Genomic DNA, 21154 nt, shown 5'->3' with positions numbered 1-21154 from the left:
GGAAAAGCACAGCAGATCAGGAAGCATCCGAGGGGCAGAAGCGTCAAGGTCCTGATGAAGGACTTGTGCTCAAAATGTCAACTCTCTTGCTCCTTAGATGCTGCCTGACTTGCTTTTTCAGCGCCATACTTTTTGACTCTGACTGATCGGCAGCAGCTCCCCCTGACTTGACTAAGGACTGCTTGCCCTCCGACTTTGAGACACAACAATGTGGTTGAAGTCCATGCAGTGGGATGATGGTGTAAGCTATTGGTATCGGTATGACATTGACAGCACAGTGCTACGCAGCAACATATCCAGCCAGATAATGGCTGACAAGCTTGTGTCTGTGCTAATCTGCAAAGCAAGAGAGAAGTACTGTGAGTGTTTATAGTGCAGCTGCAGCAGAAAAGTGCTAAAAGGCAGGGCAGGGAAGGTAAGGTAAGGCAGGGATGCTTGGAATCACCAGGGAGGCACTAAATGGATGAGCACGAAGAAAGTAAGTGAGCAAGCTCTGAGGTGTTGCCTGGTCCAGTGTGTGAGCAGAGTGCCTGAACCTCTGAATAAAGTACTCTTCCAGCAGCCTTTCAATACAGTTGGCTAGTGTGTCCACCAAAGTATATGATCACCCAGCAAGTGCCACAAGGATTCCGAGAAGCTGGAAGTTGTCAGCATCTGTGGAGATGAAATATGTGTGACTGGTGGCCCTGGAACATGCCTAGAGACCCTGAAACATTGTTACCAGGTGTCCAAGATGGCGAGCTGGAAATGACCTCTACATTTTTGATCACAAAATAGAAAGGGGCGGCACGGTGGCTAAGTGGTTAGCACTGTTGCCTGGGTTTGATTCCCACCTCGGGCAACTGTCTGTGTGGAGTTTGCACATTCTCCCTGTGTCTGTGTGGGTTTCCTCTGGGTGCTTTGATTTCCTCCCACAATCTGTAGAGTGCCGGTCAGGTGAATTAGCCATGTGAAGTTGCCCATAGTGTTAGGGGTAAATATAGGGTAGTGGTCTGGGTGGGTTACTCTTCAGAATTTCAGTGTGGACTTGTTGGGCTGAGGGCCTGTTTCCATCCTGTAGGGAATCTAACCTAATGTAGCAGTTACCAGGTTCCCACACAGACTTTCATGTCGGGAATTGTTGACTTCTAGTTTCCTTGCAGCGGGAGGTAGGATAGGAAGTTGCATTTTTATAGAAACCCTATAGTGTGGAATGAGGCTATTCAGCCCAGTCAGTCTCCAAAGAGCATCCCACCCAAACCCATCCCCCTACCCTCTTACTGTAGCCCCACTGGAATCGAACCTGGGGTCCTGGTGAGGCAGCAGTGCTTACCCTTGAGCCACCGTGCCATACATTAATATTTATGAGATGGAAGCCTTGTTAATAAGCAGTAATTCCCATTTAAAGACTCCACACAGCTGCTCAGCGAGAATCTCATTGTGAAACACTGTTGGGAAACACAGCGAGCTGCTCCCTATGTCACTGACTGCTTGTGCAAATCTGCCACAAATCTCCCCTTAACCCAAGTCATTTAGGTTCCTATCCAATTTGCCCATGGTCTGACACACAGCCTTTTATAAACCACTCCATAGCACTTCACAAAGACAGTTTCAAACAAAAGAAATGACATTGAACCACACAAGGGGACATGCTATCAGGTGACCAAAAGCGTGGTCAGCCAGGTATTTTGGGTGGACCTGAGAGAAGGAGAAGCAGGTTGAGGAGTGGTGAGGTCTATAGAGTATTTTCTCGAGTTCTGGGGTACATGTCTTTGGTAGGATTGTGAAAGCATTGGAGAGAACGCAGGAAAGATTTACAAGAACATTACCTGTGATGACGGACTTGTTACGTAGATGGATTGGAAAAACTGGAACTGTTCTCTTCAAAGAAGAAAAGGCACGAGGTAGCTTTTTTAAAGGAGTTCAAAATAACATGGGCTCAGGATAAAGTAGAGAGATACCATTTTCCATGGCAGAAAAGTTGCAAACCAGTGCACAACAATTTCATGTGAATATCAAAAAAATCAAAGGTGATATCAGGAAAACATTTTGAATATTTTTAAAATGTATTCACATGATGTAAGAGTTACTGCTTGAGCTAATATTCATCACCCAACCCAAACAGCCCTTGGGAAGCTGCTTTCTTGAATTGCTGCAGTGTTTTTCACTGGGGGAAACCCACAGTGCTGTTAGGTAACAGTGTCAGGATTTTGAACCAGCAGCAGTGAAGGAATGGTGATATATTTCCAAATCAGGATCATTTGTGGCTTGCAGGGGCTATTAGTGGGTGGTGGTTCTCCAAAGTGTCTGCTGCCCTTCTGGGCGATAGAGGTTCAGATACAGAAGGTTTGGATCTGGAACACACCAACCTGAGAGTGCGCTGCATGATGTGCTACTAAGACATGGTTTCTTGGGTCAAACACCATAGCCAGCAAGATTTCACCTGAGCTCATGTAATATATGTCACAAAGAACAGCCTCTTGCTGAGGCAGATATCTTGAGGTTTATCAGCAACACAAACTATTTACATCGTGAAAGTATCACAGGATTACACATACTCTCTCTTGTGAGGAAGGGTCACTCGATTCGAAATTCTGACTTCTCTCCACAGATGATGCTAAACCTGCTGAGCTTCTCCAGCAATTTCTATTTCATCTCTCTCTCTTCTGTGCTTGCTCATGTACCTTGCACACAAATAGCTGATTGACTGAACACACTACACTGTCTCCATTGAACAGAGACAGTGAATGCCTACTTCAATACCAGAATGTGAAAAATGTTGTTGTGTAACTACCTGAAATGTACACTCCCACTCTGGGACCTATGCAAGAGCACAGTAGTCATCTGTGAAATGAGAAGTCAGCTGTGAAATCTGGCATTTAGCCAAAATATTGTAAGATTCTGTGCATAGTTGAAAATATAATGATATCACCTTTGTAAATCTAATTGGGATTCCAACTGAAAAGAAAATTAGGAGTGCAATTTCCTGAGCCGGTTCTTTCTTTCAATATCTTCTTGAATTGGGAGCAGCTGATCTAGAATTGAATGGCTCAGTAGTTAGCACCAAAGCCTCACAGCGCCAGGGAACTGTCTGTGTGGAGTTTGTGCATTCTGCCCATGTCTGTGTGGGTGCTCCGGTTTCCTCCCACAATCCAGAGATGTGCAGGTTAGATGGATTGGCCATGCTAAATTGTCCGTAGTGTCCAGGGATGCGTGGGTTATGTGGATTAGCCATGGAAATATAGGATTACAGTTTAGGATGGGGAGTCTGTCTGGGTGGGGTGCTCTTCAGAGAGTCAGTGTGAACTTGATGGGCTGAATGGTCTGCTTCTGCACTGTAAGGTTTCTATGATTTTTTTAAAACTCAGTAGATTTTTCACAGCAATTTTAATATTCTGTTTGATTTATCTACAAATAGGTTTACCAGGTTTTCTTTTAAGAAAAAGGATTGAATTCAACCTGGAGCCCGAAGGGGACAGATTCTAATTTCCATGTTTGTAAATACACAGGTGCAATTCTTGGCAGGTTTGTAAACTGGAACATGACGATTATTGAAATCCAGCTTGCAATTTACCATTTATTTCAGAATAAACATACACTCATTAATTCATTCATTTATTATTTAGAATGAGTGGAAATATGGAACAAAGGATGCGTATACTCTTGCTTCAGTTTTATCTGAACAAGCTTGAGCCTTTCCAAGATAAGAACAGAATATTTATTACTCATTACTCCTACTACCTTACACTCACACATCATACTTACTGTACTTGTCTGACAGCCTAGTTTTTAACCATGCTGTCCAGGACACTTGTCTAAAGTGCAGATACTGCAGATTACTTTAATAATCCAAAGCCCAGGAAATCAGAGGCTGCTGCTAGGCAAAGGCCAATACCTGTTTAAAATTCCATTCAGAGTACTATAGAAGGTAACCACATTCAATCTCTCCAGCTTGCGCACAGCATCAGTGAAACACGTTAATAAATGAGTTAAAAGCAAAATACATTGTCTTCTGGAAATTTAAAATAAATGCTGGAAGCACTTAGCAGGTATGGCAGTATCAGCGAAGAGAGAAACAGAGCTTGTCTTTCAGTTCAGGTCAAGGGTCCAGCTGCAATTGCAGCTTGATATTAAAATTACTTATAGGGCCAGATGCCCAACTTGGCAACAGGATCATTTTGAAGAACTGTTACGATTGCAAATTGTTTGATAGGATCAGTGAAGTATTTTTGAAAATGTGTCTGGGTGTGGTAGTGAGCATTTCTGCATCTCACAGAGATGTCAGAGGAGTGGGTTAATTTTCTGTACAAAGGCTCCAAAGTGCATGGGGAGAGCAATGATTAGAATCATGGAATCCCTACAGTGCAGAAAGAGACCATTCAGTCCATTGTGTCTGCACCAAACCTCCGAACATCATCCCACCCAAATACCAAGCTCCCTACTCTATCTCTGCATTTCCCTCCACCAACCCACCTAACCTGCACATCTTTGGACTGTAGGAGGAAATTGCAGCACCCAGTGAAACCCCACAGAGCCACAGGGAGAATATACAAACACCACAAAATGGAATTGAATCCAGATCACTGGTGCTGTGAGGCAGCAGTGCTAACCACTGGGTCACGGTGTTGGGATACCTCTGCATTTGTAGCACAACAGAGAAGTAGAGTAAAAGCTGCATAGATGGCTTCTTCCAACATGAAGCCAAACTCCATTGTTCATCTTGACAGTGGCATGAGACTGGCTGACAGCTCATTTAGTGGATGCAGCCTCTATATGTGAATATCCATTGAATCTCCCTGCACGTAACTCTATTGAGGTCTTCATCTGAGACCCCTGCAATGGAAGACATTTGCCATCTTGTCCTCTGGGCAGCTAACACATAGCCCTGACCTGATTTCAGCTCTGCATACATGATAAGCAGTCTGATAAACTCAATACCTATCTCTGAGGGGGAGCTCTTTTGATACAGTGCAAGTGTCCCTATCTCTGGGCCAGAAGATCTGGGTTCAAACCCCACCTGCTCCAGAGGTGTGCCATCTCCAAGAAAGTTGATTAAAAATATCTCGTCGTGTCCAGGGTCTTTGCTGTTGTAATATCCATACCAGTCACTGTGAGTATCACATTGAGTGATGGTGCTTCTTTATCAGAATTGTGCTGCCTCTCTCTCTGTTTCGCTTCCTATGGATGGCAGTTCCTGGGTGTTAGAAAACAGGAAAATAGAGGGAGGAGTTTAGGAACATGTAAAGGGGGACAGGTTGTAAGCTGAAAATCCATGTTAGACCATACGGATTAAACCAGATACAATGATGAAGGTGAACTTGGAATTGAGAAGGGACAAGGGGCAGGAACATAGCTCCTCCACATTCTCACTGACACTGGGTACCAAGAGTCGAGCAAAGCTGACCTCATGCTATAGAGTATCACCTCAGCCATAGGTTTTTGCACCCTTCTCCCTCCCCACTGTCTCCCCGCTGCTCCCATTGTGTGACATCTTGTCTTGTAAAAGGATGGGAGAATGTCAGTGACTGTATCGCAGTGCAGTTGGGAATGCAACCATACAACAGAGGAGAAGAAGTAGGCCATTCAGCCCATAGAACCATGGCTAATCTGATCACCCACAACTCCGCCTCCCTGCCTTTTCCCCATAACCTTTGATTGCCTGACTGATAATCTGAATGACTGAAAAGCAGCAGCAATGTTGAGGTTAGCTGCATTGGAATGTATGTGAGAGTGAGGTGGGGTACTTGGCTGTTGTGCATGAACCCTGAGTGCAGTCTCCACTAATGGGTGAGTGATGGAATATGGTGCTTTTGGAGGTGGGTGAATGGTTGCTGGGGAGGTGATAGGGGTTACTACATGAACGTGCATTCACTGAGCGTGTCCACTCTCCTGAGATCATTAGGATTTTTGAAGCCTTGCTGCCAAGGCTTTGAGGCTACACATCAGGAATTAATCTGTCTGACCATCTGCTGTCAGATGTTTGTTCTTAAGATCCTCTGCTCACCACAGAACTATGGCATCTCCCCACTTACTCACTTCCAATACTAAAACCTCCAGCACTGTATCCGTGACCCTGGAGCTCCATCTCTGCCCTGCCATTATATTATCTTTGATTAAAATTACAGCAATAGCACTCAACAATTGCCCCTATCACCTATCAGAGATAAACTACCTTTAATGACAAAAAGCTCCCTGCATCCATTGTTAAGAACACAGCACAGCCAGCAAATTCCTGCTGCTGAGCACTGAGGTGCTGCTTAATGAATGCAGACATGAAAATAGCTTGACAACTTTGAGACTGGATGTTACCCACTTCCACTGTAACCAGTGTGCGCAGGCTAACAGATTACAACTCCTTCGCCTGAATGAAAGCACAGACAATTCTCTAAGAGTTTTTAAGAAAATGAGTTAGAGCAAAAGGAGGTGGAAGTGAAGAAAACTAAAGAGAAAGGTGTGGGAGAAAGCAGTAATGATTAAATAACGGAAAGCAATGCTGGTGCTTGGCAAAGGGAACTGATAATGGGCCAAGTCAAAATATGGGTTCAGTGGAGTTATGAATGATCGCAGAATGCTCAAGAGAAAATGGAAGCAGTGCTTTAAATGTAAATAAACTTTTTTTTTAGATGTAAAGATTGACTTCGTGTTAAATTGGTATTTGAAGGAAGTTACATTGCCTGCCCATACCTATAAAATGTGAGATGAAAACGAGCTGGAAGCAATGGCGATTGTTTTCTGCATGCTTTGCTAATGTCCTTTTACATTGATTTAAATCACAGTTCCCTGAACCATCACTCGGAATAAGAGATGGGAGGAATGGGGCCATGGGTTGGCTCCCAAAGCTTTTGTCCAATGACAATAAAGAGTCAATATTTCTTCAAGATGGTGTGCAGGAGCTGAGCTAAATTACGAGTGGTTATTCAGGATGATGCTGAAAAACATTCGGTTACATTACTGACCCCCCTGTTGTAACTTGATACACGTATGGACCTTTTACTTGAACTGTTATGTCACACACAATCAAAATTGTCAAACAGATGGCACATTGTGCAGGTTTGTATAATCTTCATATTTCAGAATGCAGCTCATGCATTAATGCAACATTTACGCATTCCACTTAACACTCCACAGATTGCATTTCTGTCTAACTGGTGAGGTGAAACTCTGAGGCTGAACCCAAAATGTATTTCATTGGCTCCACAGCGCTGTGGGATGTCCTGAGTTTATGAAAGATATTATATAAATGCAAGGCTTTTTAAAGTGGCCTACCATGTCAAAATAGATTAAATAAAAATTGAAAGAACTGCAGACGTTGTAAATCAGAAACAAAACCAGAAATTGCTAGAAAAGCTCAGCAAGTCTGGAAGCATCTGTGGAAAACCTATAATCCTGGATGGATTCAAAGCACGGAGGATGAAAATTGAGTTAAAATCCACGTGGGGTGAGTCTGAGCCAGGTGCAGTCACTGAAGAATGTGATGTAGCGAATTGGAAACGGGTCTTAGCGAATACTGGGTCAAATACTAGGAGCGACAGTGAAATTAATGATGGTGGTCAAGAAAAGAGATTGGAAATGGAAATGCTGTCAGAGAGAGGAGCAGAACTTCTTCAAGTTGACCATGTCTAGAAGAGAAGTGCAGTGAGTTAAATACTAAATAAAAACTGAAAGAGCCACAGATACTGCCAGATCAGCAATACCTGTTTTTAGATTAACACTTGAAAGAGGAAGACCCTGTACAATCTTTTAGATTAGATTAGATTAGATTAGATTACTTACAGTGTGGAAACAGGCCCTTCGGCCCAACAAGTCCACACCGACCCGCCGAAGCACAACCCACCCATACCCCTACATTTACCCCTTACCTAACACTACGGGCAATTTAGTATGGCCAATTCACCTGACCTGCACATCTTTGGACTGTGGGAGGAAACCAGAGCACCCGGAGGAAACCCACGCAGACACGGGGAGAACGTGCAAACTCCACACAGTCAGTGGCCTGAGGCGGGAATTGAACCCGGGTCTCTGGCGCTGTGAGGCAACAGTGCTAACCACTGTGCTTTTTTGAAAGGGCCAGCTTAGCAAACCAATGGGAAGCTCCATGATGTGATGCGTCTAACCATCCAAACAATATCAACAACACTCTGCACAAAAGCTTGCAGGTGAACTTCAAAGTGATGCACATTGAGGTGAAACAATGGGATTGGAAATTGGTTGAACAGTAAAAAATGTTAGGTCCAAGTTAAAAATGTTTTGTCAACAAAGCGAAATATGCCAAGTGGATGTACTCATCTTAGATTGGTATTGGCAATGCAAAGGCTTTTAATTTGCATAGATAGCCTGGATTCAAAAATCAGTGGAGCTAATTTATGTCTCACTACTGTTTCAATTACAACTAAAAATGGTAGAGCAGATTGGAATTGCGCTTCTCAACACCATATTTCCATTAGGTTGCAGAGTTTGTTTCCCCAGGTCTCATTACTAATGTGTTATTCCTATTCATTTTCTCCCTGACATTTATTCTCTCTCTCTCTATCTCTCTCTTACACACACGCACACATTCTGTCTTTTCCTTGTTTGGTCCTTGAACTTCTTTTGCTGTATAGATTCCTCAACAATTACCAAGGTTTGCTGAACTGCCTGGGGATCTCTTTCCTGTAGTATGGCCTTACTATTCCATTTTGGTGGTTGATGAGGGACTATGTAAATCATTATTAATAGCATTTTGGAAAGAAGAGAGCAACACAGCTGCTCTGTTTGTTGGCAAGGTGCTGGAATGAAAGGTGTGAAATCTGAGTGACAAAGCTAAAGAAAGACTTGCTACCACAATACTCTACATTTAATTAGGAATTGCATTTAATCAGCAGAAACTTCTGTTTTATGAGACTCAGTTGGCTGCACTTCAGAGCTCCTTTTCCATTATGAGAGTGCAATCATACATTATACAGTATCCTTAACTGAGATGCATGGATATTTATTTCAAATTTTGAAGTCTGCTCCATTGTGCCTCTCTCAAACATCCCTTTATGGTCTACACAGAAGGTTGAAACTTTAATGTGTTGGGGTTATAAGAAAATGAATACCTGTATTCCCAATATGCCCCAACTCCATACATACACAACCCTGAGTTCTCTAGCTCAACACATCATAGAACATAGAAGAGCACAGCGCAGGAACATGCCCTATGGCCCACTATGTCTGTGCTAATCATGATACCATTCTAAATTAATCCCATTCTGTTTGCAGATGGCCCACATCCTTCTATTTCCTGTCTGAACTCTTAAACTTTGCTAATGTTTCTGCTTCTACCACGTCCACTGGCAGTGCATTCCAGGCACCCACCACCCTCTGTGTGAAAAACCTGTCTCACACACCTCCTTAAACTTTCCCCCTCTTACCTTAAACCTTTGTCCCCAGTATTTGGCATTTCCACTTGGAAAAAGACTCCGACTATCCACCCTCTCGATGCCTCTCTTTATTTTATATACTTCGATCAGTTGCCCCTCAGCCTTGAAAACAATCCAGTTTAGTCCAATCTCTCCTCATAGTTACTGCACTCCAATTCAGGCAACATCCTGGTAAAGCTCTCTTGCACCCTCTCCAAAGACCCCACACAGTGTGGCAACCAGAACTGCACACAATACTCCAAAGGTGGCCTCCAAATACAACTGCAACAAGACTTACCAACTTTTATGCTCAATGCCCCAACTGATGAAGGCAAGCATGCCACACACCTTCTTTACTGCCTTACCTACTTGTGTTATCACTTTCAGGGAGCTATGGATTTGGACCCCAAGATCCCTTTGTTTATCAATGCTCTTAAGGGTCCTGCCATTTACTGTATACTTTACACTTGCATTTGACCTCCCAAAGTTCATCACCTCACATTTTCCCAGATAAAACTTCACCTGCCATTTCTCTACCCAACTTTCCAACTGATCTATATCTTGCTGTATCCTTTGATAATTTTCCTCATTATCCACAACTCCACCAACATTCACATCATCTGCAAACTTACTAATCAGACCATCTACATTTCATCCAAATCATTTATATATATAACAAACAACAGGGGTACCAGCACTGACCCTTGTGGAATACCACTGGTCACAGACCTCCAGTCAGAAAAACATCCCTCCACAACTACCTTCTCTTCTATGACCAAGCTGACTTTGTATCCAACTTACCAACTCACCGTGGATCCCATGTGACTTCATGTTCAGCCTAACATGAAGGACCTTGTTAGGGAAGACCATTTTGTAAGACTCTCTCCCCAGGAAGGTCTGGAACTTGTATAAGACTTTTCATGCTGTATGCACCAAAGAATATTTGACATGAAATGTTAATGTACATTGTAAATGTAACCTGTAATGGCAGGTGTAGTGAGAAAACTCATGTACTATACTGAAAGAAACTGATCTATGCTACACTTCATGTCAAATCAAATCTGAACTATTCTGTAAAGTAGCCTTAAGAATTTAATGAAGTATATTTTTCAAAAAAACTCAGCCTTGCCACTATGTTTGTCCACAAGTGGAGACTGCAAGGGTAAGGTGGGGATTACTTCACTTTGGGTAACATAGAACTGGCTTCTCATTTATACCTGGCTTACACAGAGGCTTTCTGCGAGTTTAGAATTTTGCGATGAGGCATTTTATTGGGTGGTACTGTGTGGTAACTGACCTAATGTTGCTTTATTCAAAAACTAGGTGCCTGAAGTGGAATGCTCACTGCACCCATTGCACTAATGTCCTTTATTTTGATGAAAAACTTTCAGTAAACTTCAAACATAACCAATCAATTTGATAGTTGCACTGCAAACTATTTAGTTCTTCATTCAGTCTGAAAAACAACAACAAACACTAGAAACATCCGTTTTATAGACTTTTCGAATATTGCTGTTTTCCATAGGGTAAAATCTGCCAGTGATTAATTTTATGTTATCATGAAACAGTAACTATAAAGATTTTGATAGTGATTGGATAAGTTGGTAATGTGTTACGTCTTCATTAAGAATTCTATGCAATGAATAAGTGGAGATTGGCTAATCCACTGAAATTTGTACAATGTTATAATCAGGAATGTACTGCCTGATGGGGTGGTGGAAAGAGATTTGATAAATAATCTTTTCAGGTTACATAGATAATTGAAACGCAATGTTTTGCAGTGCTATGGGAGATTGAAACTATTTGGATGGGATAGAATACCTGAGCCCAAAGATAATGTGGGAGCCTTTCTTCAACGTAAATATCCATTCTAGCTCTCAGCTGGTTTGACCTCCCAAAAGCTATGCTATTGCGTGATGGACAGACATCCCAGGGTGGTGCTGGAACACACCCACCCATCCCTTCGAACAAACCCAGACAATTAACTATCTTCTCCACCTCTCCTCCTCAGCTCCCCACAAAATGTTGGATTTATCCTTCACAGCCTGAATGGGGTTAAATCCAGCAAGACAAGTTTATGTCCTTATTTCTTACTGTGTGTCGTTGTTTCTCTCCTTTCTTGGTTGATCTGCTTGAACTGCACTTTGGACACTTTCAGAATGTTGGCTTGGTAGTTGACCAACTGACCAGTACTCCACTTACCAAAACCCTGTCCCAGTCATCATTCCAGATTTAATTGAAGGGTATCTTTCCTCCAGTGCATTCAGTTGAGTAGTGAGCCACACATAAATCCCTATAGTCTGATATTTACCAATCAAATGTCCTTACACTGGAGCAGATGGTGAAAGTTTTGTCTTTGCAGAGTACATTTTATAGTTACTTTAAATGATTGAAATATCTGATACATCCTTTTGCTTAAGAGTTCAGGGTATGGCAAGGTTATTGGCAGAGCATCAGTTGGAAGGTTGCATTTTCTCATAACCTCATCACATGTTAGCCCAGTGAATCTCTGTGCATACAGAATCACTTATGAACTGCACATTCAGTGCTTACCATCGGATTTGCAGCTCAACCATTGTCAAATCAATGTGACAGCGGACTTTTTTTTTTAATCAGCATTCTCAAGAATTCTGAACTCCAGTCTCCGGGGCTTGAGCTTTTGACTGTTCACTTGAAATAAAAGTAATTTAGTGTGTAACCTCCCAGATCTCGCACGATATTTTACACCCTGTTCTACGTTGCTATCAAAGTGGAAGTCGACTCTCCTACAAAGCTATTAGCTGTGGCTCAGTGGGTAACCCTCTAAGTCATAACTTTCTGGGGTTGAGCCCCACTCCAGAGAGCTGAGCACATCATTTAGGCTGAGGGAGGGCTGCACAGTTGGAGGTGCCATTATCAGGATGAGGTATGATGCCAAGACATCTGTGGAATGGCAAATGATGAAGCTTAAGTGTAATATAGTAGTGTGACCAGTTCTCTTTCAGGATTAAATTATTGATTCTAATAAGGTGCTGTAACCAGTTTTGCTCTGTCAGAGGTCGGGCAGATGCTCTGACCTCCAGTTTTCCATTTTGGTCAAAAAGCTTAATCCCTTTGGAGATTACTTTTGGGATTACTATTGATGAAAAGTTTAGCTGGCCCTGTCACTTTGGGTCCTGGAGCAGGTCAGAATTCTGCAGTGAGTAACTCACCTCCCACTGCCTGGAATAGTACCACCCTCAAGTTCCCATCAAATCACAGGCCAATCCTGACTTGGAATTATATCACCACTTTTTTTTCACTGTTGGTGGGTTGAAATCCCAGAACTCCCTCCCGAAGGGGATTTTTGGGTGGCACAGTGGCTCAGTGGCTATCACCACTGCCTCACAGCACCAGGGACCTGGGTTTGATTCCAGCCTCAGGCGACTGTCTATGTGGAGTTTGTACATCCTCTCCGTGTCTGCGTGGGTTTCCTCCGGGTGCTCTGGTTTCCATCCACAGTCCAAAGATGTGCAGGTTAGGTGGTTTGGCCATGCTAAATTGTCCATAGTGTCCAGGAATGTGTACATTAGCCGTGGGATATATAGGGATAGGTTAGGGGAGTAGATCCACCTGGGATGCTCTTTGGAGGGTCAATTTGGGCCCAATGACCCTAGAGGCCTCCTTTCATACTAGAGGGATTCTCTGAGTCTAACAACAGTGTGAGTATACCAAAAAAATATAGAGGGCAGCAATTTTAAAAAAGAGCTAATTATCCTCAAGGGCTTTTCAAGGACTACAGGGATGAGTAAAACATTAGGCTTGTTAGCAACACCTACGTACCACAAATAAGTAAAGAAAAACACATAACTGGCCATTGCCCCACAACTCAGTCTCAGTTTAATGGCCGCACTGTCACTTTTGGGAACCTTTTGGATTTCCTGATGCCATGAAGGGTGCTATATAAATACAAAGTATTTTCTCTACATCAATTCTATTGAACTTAATTTTTAATATGAGGATGAGATCAGAAGTTAAGTGAAGGTAACGATCAAATTAATTAATAACGCCTACTCATAGTGTAATGGAGAATTAAGGAGTGAGTTGGCAGATGGGAAGAATAAGAAGGCATATCAGTTAACTTGCTGCTCTCAAGTAATTCTTCATTCTTACTGTTAATCTCATCTCCTTGTATGAAAAGGCGCTGAAAGACTGACATCGTCTTTTGTGAAGTTCTGCAATTGGATTTGGAGCAGTTACATTTTCTACAGGGATTTGATGGTGAATTTAACGGACTTGGGTGACCTGATCCTAAGCACAAGGTAAGGGATCCCTCACACATTGTGACTGTACATTAGGACAATTGAGGCCCACTGCCCATTAACGTTCCACCTGGTTTGGAACAAATGCTGCTCCGTTCCTGCAGATTCTGCTGGGCGATTTATTACATTAATGAACGGCTGTAACCTGACTAGAGCTCACACTTTTCACGAGCAATGTTTACAAGCATCTCTTCACTTGAAGGGCAGTGTCAATGTGAAACCTCATCTCCTAAAAAGCTGCTGAACTGGCAATAAATTGAAAATGTCAAAAGTGTAGTTGATAGATTTCTGTTAGACAGGTAAATAGTGAGGATCCCAGTCAGCCAGGGTTTAATTAAATTGTGGATCAGTCCTGAGGGACTGAATGGCCACCTGTTCCAATGTACCTGCTCATAGAGCTCCTATGGTAAATTTAACACATTAATGGCACTCACAGAACAAGCTGCTGGTGCTGGATCAGTGGTGCTGGAAGAGCACAGCAATTCAGGCAGCATCCGAGGACAGGCAAAATCTGACTGGTTTAGTTTTGTTTGCGTGTTGGCCAATTTAATGAACCAATTAATATGCTGCCAACTTGGCTGACTGAATTGGAAGGCAAGTCGCATTGGACTCGAAAAGTTAACTCTGTTCTTCTATTCTCAAATGCTGATAAATCTGAAGATTAATTCTTCTGTTTTCATTATTCTTTGTTTTAATTATTAATTGAGCTGGATGCTGCTCTCGTACCGTGCAAGTCAGCATAAAACAAACTAACTCACTAACTCCAGCCCTCAATCACCAGAGATATTCCAGGACGTTTGTAAGTTATTCACATAACCGAGAAAGGCAGAGCAATGCAAAAGTGGCCTTGAGGTCTGAAAATGACATTTCTGCATCAATCTGAATGTACTTTGTTAGAAGTTACATGACTGCTTTGTTTAGCACATTGAGTAAGGTGTTTGCTGCAAATGCCACTGCGTGTTCATCAAGTGGACAAGTGTGTGTCAATTCTAACTGACTTCCTTCATAAAGACAGGACATTAGGACTGAGGTGCACATGAAATAATTCCTTGACCTTTTCCTTGAGAAAGCAAATGGAGGCATTGTTCTGTATTTTGAATTTAAATTCTAGAGACCATTTGTACCTTCAGTGCCTGTATAAGTGCACCTTGGTCAAGAACTGATTCGCTTGAAGTCCACTTTAATCCTAGAATCATGGCTTAAATTATTATAGAAATTAAATAGCTGAATATTAAGCAATTCTCCCTCATAAACGATGCAATGGATAGACAGAAAGAGGCATTTATATAGAGGCTTTGACAACCTAAGGAAATCTTAAAGGGCTTTACTGCCAGTGATGCACTTTTTGGAATACAGTTACAGTCAAAATGCAAGGTAAGCTGCAGCAAACTTCCACAAAGAGCAACATGGTAATGACCAGATAATTTTTGTGTTAGTTGAGGGATGAATATTGGCTAAGATTCCATGACTAGTTTCGAAATTTTACTGTAGTACTTCATCTGTGGAGTTTGATGGATCCTTGGTTTAATGTTGCAAGTGAAAGATAGCACCTTGGACATGTAGCACTCCCTCAGTATTGCACCGGAGAGTCAGCCTAGATTATGTGTTCAAGTGTTTGCAGAATGGAGTGCAAGCAGCATTCTGATTTGGATGCAGGAGTGTTACTGCTGAACTACAGCTGACACACTGATGATACTTGTTAAGCTTGGCTGGCTAAGATTCTGTTGAATCATACACTTGAAATAATTCAGTATTTCTTAAATTCGGATTGCTTATAAATTCTCTCTTTCTTCACTTGTTATATGCTGTGCTTATTCTGTCTGTTTCACTTGTCTCTTGTGGTTTTGGTAAAATAATTTTCAGATCTTCACTGAGTATGACATGCTTTAGTTCACTGTTCTTCCTTGGCAAAATAAATTGAATTAAATAGCAAAAGAAAATCTAAATCATTTAATCTCACTCTATCACTTGGAAGCCTGATAGAGCTCCGACAAGAGGTCATTGACCGGATAGGTTAACCTTATTATCTTTTCTCTCGATGCAGACACTGTCTGAGTGTTTCCAGCAAAGTCTGCTTTTTGAAAAAAAAATACTCCTAGCATCTGCAGTTTTTAAATGTTTTCTAAAATAAAATTGCGGTGCTAAGCAAAAATGCAAATGATTGAGTGCAGGAATTGCAATGATAGCAGGCTGTCATAGCAGACCAGCTCCAAAAATGGATAGGACACCTTCAGGGAGCAGAGGTTTAGGTAGCAGGCAGGTAAAGGCACTGTTCATCCCATAGAAAGATCTCATTAATGTACAAACATGTTACGCCATGAGCCTACAATAGCATAGAAACAGTATAAAATCCTATGTTGTACTGAGAAAAAGTCAGTACTAATTTGCTGTTATCTATACAAGCATCTCATGCAATGAATTAATATTCCTGTTCAGAAACCCCCAGGGCCTCCTGCTTAACACAAACAATATACCTGCACTGCCCACATTCCGTCCTCTGACTAAAGGAACAAATGGAGCTGTAATCATTCTTCTTTAATTAACCTTTCATCTAAACCCTGCAGGCAGAAATCTGTATTTATAGCAATGGACCTACTTTGAGTCATTTTTCTTTTTGACTGCTGTTCTAGAACATTCCATTACTCATATTTGGAAAGTCAGAGCTCCAAACCTTGTTGATTAGGGTTAATCTGAGCCCTACTTCATCCAGTTCCACAATGAGGTGATCAGCCAGAAAGAGCAAAATCTAGAGAAAGTATGCTTCTGAAAAGTGTAATCATTCACTTTGGTTTCACAGGCATGAATGATCAGGTTTGGAAAAGATGTATCCATCGAGAAAAGGACTCACCAACTTGGAAAATGCCTTCACGGATACAAACAAGTGCTTGATGAGCGTGTTATTGGGAATGAAATTACTGTAACTCCTTGAAAAGGTGCTTTCCATTTCTGTGATGCTGATTGTCTTCAGGGATTGATGAAAATCACCAGGACCTGTGATTGAATTGCCATCTATTCCCTTGACTGGTTTCACCCCATCCAGTTTCCTGAAGGCACTGACTCATGCTGAGATTTAGCTCCGAGCTGAAAATGTGTTGCTGGAAAAGCGCAGCAGGTCAGGCAGCATCCAAGAAGCAGGAGAATCGACATTTCGGGCATGAGCCCTTCTTCAGGAATTTAGGAATTTGAGATTTAGCTCCTCAAAGCTCAGCTCCCAACGTCCACGCTTTGTGCAGGAGCTGAGCATGTAAGTATGTTTCTCTCTTCTATTGTCTTTCTATTTAAACAGCTTGGGCTGCCCTCTGAGGTTGGATATATTCCAGGAGATTTCAAAACAGGACCTCCCTTACCCATTCTTGCATTGTTGGTTCCTCAAAACGCCCAACCTCAAGGCACCCAGCCTTCTCATATTGATGAGAGAGCCAACAGATCCCTGATTACCCTATTGTGCAATGCAGAACTTTATGGATTGATGTGTAGAGGGAGGGAGGGAAAGGTATTAGAATTGTCATTATGTAATGTTGGAACTCATAAAGGCCTAAGATACTTTGGTCAGAATTATCATACATTTGAATCCCCAGGCAACCATTATTATAATTTTGGGATTATAAGTATGGTGGGGTTCTAAGAATGACCTTTCCAGTCTTTCAGGCAGTAAGTAGTGGGTTCACGTCCAACTTAGAGGTCTCAACAGTTTGTTTCAGTCATCATTAATGAAGGGAATGCTGCACTGTTGGAGATACCTGTGTTAGCTGTGAAATTAAACTGAGGTATTTTCTGTCCTTTTCATAAAAATGTCACTGATTCCCTGGCCATACTTTAAAGAACAGATGGGTGCATCATCCCTGGTGTCCTGGACAATATTTATCTGTCAGCAATTTCAATAAAACAAAACAAAAATAAAATCCTTTGTCATGATCATATTGCTGTTTGTAAGATTTTGCTGCAGCCCAATTGACTGTTGTGTTTCCCAAATTACAGCACTTCAAAAGTATTTTATTCACTACAAAGCACATTTAGAGCTTCTGAAGATATGTAGGGCACTCTCAAAATGCAAATTGCTTTTCCTTTTAAGCATATGTTCAAGTATTATTGTGTGCAAGGATACCTTGTTGAAAGGCTCACACGAAGTGTATCCATGGAGTCATAGGGTCACACAGCATGGAAACCAACCCACAGCATTGGTCCAACCAGTCCATGTTAACCATAATCCCAAACTAAACTAGTCACACCTGCCTGGGCTTGACCCTTATCCCTACAAACATTTCTTATTCATACACTTATCTAAATGTCTTTTAAACATTGTAACTAAAACCACGTCCATGACTTTCACAAACAAATGAAAAAGAGTTGCCCCTCATATCTTTTTTAATCTTTCGCCTCTCACCTTAAAAATATGCCCACCTTGTCTTGAAATCCCCCACGGAGAAAGTGAGGTCTGCAGATGCTGGAGATCAAAGTTGAAACTTTATTGCTGGAACAGCACAGCAGGTCAGGCAGCATCCATGGAACAGGAGATTCGACGTTTCGGGCACAGGCCCTTCTTCAGGATTCCTGAAGAAGGGCCTGTGCCCGAAACGTCGAATCTCCTGTTCCCTGGATGCTGCCTGACCTGCTGTGCTGTTCCAGCAATAAAGTTTCAACTTTGAAATCCCCCACCCCAGGGCCAAACCACCTGCCATTCACCTTATCTATGCCCCTCATGATTTTATTAACCTCACCAAAGTTACCTCTCAACTTCCTACACTCCAATAGAAAAAGTCCCAGCCTATTCAACCTCCCCTTATAACTCAAACCCTCCATTCCTGGCAACATTCTGGTAAATCTCTTGTGAATCCTCTCCAGCTTAATAATGTCCTTCCTATAGCAGAGGGGTGGGGGGGCAGAACTGGACATGGTACTGCAGAAGAGGCCTCATCAATGTCCTGTACAACCTTAACATCCATGAATTAACCCTTGACAATGTGTCAGCACTGGATGTGTAAGGAGGAAAAATATTGGCAATAATGCTTAAAGATAGCGAATTAAATATTTGATACATTATTGTGGAGTTAAAGGTAAATATTTCCTTTTCAAGTTGTAAGAAGTTGGTAGAGGACGGGCTTTCAGCACAAATTTAAGCCTAAGGTTTTCTTGGTTTTCCATCATTCACTTTAATGTAAGACTCTAAGCAGCCTGCACTCACAATAGGATTGCCAACTCTTCAGAGTTAAAGATTAATTCCCAGAATTCTGCTGAAAACAACACTGGAGAAAAATCATAGAAGTATTAAAAGTGTCTATCAATATCTATTTGTTAGATACAAAAATGTGTGGATGACTGAAAAGAAAAGGCAGTTTAACTGAGAGTCAACACCATCCAATCTAGCAATGAAGAGTCTGTTCACTATCCAACAGGCTGTGGGCAGGTGGTGAAGCATCACATAGGGCATGTCCGCTGACCAAGTGGAGCTAGGATATTGGGAGATCATGTGATCGAACTTGGCATGTGTTGAGCTAGAATTGGCCAAGCTAGGTAAGGAACCCCTCCCACCAAGCTGTTCTTCCCTGGTTATCAAGAGGAAAGTCAACCTGTTCAGTGGAGTGTGTGGAAGCCAGTTGCAAGAGCTTTTCCACCACATTCATAGTTACATTTCTGTCCTGGTGATATGTGATAATTTTGTGTCAGGCAGCAGCAGGCTGTTGCTCTTCTATGTATCATTGCATAATGGGTTTCATGCAATGGCTCGAATACAACAATCTGCATTTATATAGTGTCTTTGACTTACTAAAATGTCTGAAAGCACTTCCTAGAAGTATTACCAAACAAAATGTAACATCAGGCCAATGAGAAATTAGAACACAGTCTTTGAGCATTGATAGGGCTGCAAATGGATATGTCCTCTTACTGAAATCCTCTTGTTAAATTTTATTTACTATACCCCTTCACACCCTCTCAAATTAAAGCATTTGCCAATAGACCATATTCCCTCTGTTCCACTAAAGAGCAACAAATTTATGTAAACATATGGATGGATATAATTGTTGTCACAACTCTTGGCACTTGTGCATGGTACAGAGTGTGCACTGACTAGGGGACACCCAGTACTTCAATTCTGTCAGTGATATTTATTATTCACATGCCTTCAAAGCAATGTTTCTGCTTTCTTTGTTTTTCTCCATGTATGAAATGCAGTGCATTTAAGGGAAATTATAATGTTCTCTCCTGAGGCTGTTGAGTCATTATAACGACCTAAAATGATCTGATCTAAACTTAGTGATGATTTTAACACCCAACATGGCAATAGACTGTTTTGGCAGTGTTTAATTTGTGAGTTCTTTGCACTGATCTAATTTTGATTCTGTCTAAAACATAAAATTTAAATAATTTGAACTCTGACAGTTACTAATAAATCCAACAGGGAATTCAGGAGTGAATTATTTACCTGTAGAATGGCGGGAATGTGGATGTTGCTGCTACATGGAGTAGTTGAGGCTTTTATTAACACATTTTCACACATATGTTTTCCTCTTGAGGAAAGGTGGGCAAGTGACAGAACATTTCCCAGGCAGATTATCAGCTCATTGAATTCCATCCTCTTAAACTTCCCAACAGAGACCTCTGATCTCTCTTCCCCACCTATCCTAATGACTCCAGTTATTCCAAGGCACATGTTCCCTGACCAAAGTTCCATCAGGCTGCTCCCTGACTTATGTCCCACTACAAATATCTCCTGTATCCATCGGTTTGAACCCCTTTCTAATGCAGGTGTAACAGATTGCACCCCATACCTCAAGGACTGGAGCCTCCTCAGGATCAGATCCCCAACTCAGATCAGACTCCTCCCTGAGTTGGGCTTTGATCTCTTTGTTGCTGTGTTTATTCTCCAGCATTTGTTGTCCCTACCATCAATGTCTCTAAATTGCTAGTTCAATCATGGGGCTACTCATTCCATTATAAGACAGAAATATTTTTGAAAATTCTTCCACAGGAAGTGGGTGGTAAGCCCTCAAGAAGGTGGAAGTGAGCCACCTTCCTGAATTGAGGCAGCCCATTTGATGTCGCTGTACCCAAGGTGGTGTTACCAAGCCAGGTTCAAGATTCTAATTCAGAGTAATGGTCAGGGAACCATTGATGTATTTCCAACTCAAGATGATGTGTTACTTTGTGGAGAACTTGTAACTGGTGGTGTTCCCATTCATCTGTTGTCTTTACCCTTCTAGATGGTAACATTTTCCAGTTTGGAAGGTGTTGCCAAAGGAAGATTGGTGAATTTCTATAATTTGCCTTGCCCATGTTGGATGGGTATGCCAGCTGGTTAAGTTCTGTCTGAGCTGCTGCCCAAGATGAAGGTTGCTGCTAACATCCTATTTAAGGGCACAAAACTTGAGGGCTGGCATGCTCTGATGTGGTAGAGAGTTCCTCCACAACTACAGGAATATTTTGTAGTTAACAGAATATCATTTAATTCATGTTAGCAAACTAGGTACAGGTCACATTGGTATAACTGATACTTATACAGAGACTGTTCTGCCCACA

The 21154-nt window shown here is 41.9% G+C and overlaps 1 long non-coding RNA gene across 1 annotated transcript in view; it reads left to right on the top strand.

The window, feature by feature from the left end:
* Positions 1–17534, top strand: part of LOC148146585 (uncharacterized) — a 70730-nt gene extending 53196 nt beyond the window's left edge. Inside the window, exons 3-4 of the long non-coding RNA XR_015760550.1 lie at positions 13519–13639; positions 16437–17534. This is a non-coding gene — a long non-coding RNA (uncharacterized LOC148146585). The remainder of the gene's footprint in view (positions 1–13518; positions 13640–16436) is intronic.
* Positions 17535–21154: the final 3620 nt, after the last annotated feature.

The sequence above is a fragment of the Chiloscyllium plagiosum genome, unplaced genomic scaffold (assembly GCF_037043375.1).
Source record: "Chiloscyllium plagiosum isolate Xiang-an unplaced genomic scaffold, Cpla_swu_hap1 HiC_scaffold_20, whole genome shotgun sequence".
Taxonomy (NCBI): domain Eukaryota; kingdom Metazoa; phylum Chordata; class Chondrichthyes; order Orectolobiformes; family Hemiscylliidae; genus Chiloscyllium; species Chiloscyllium plagiosum.
Note: the sequence above shows the minus strand (reverse complement) of the source record. Positions and strands in the feature narration are given on the sequence as shown.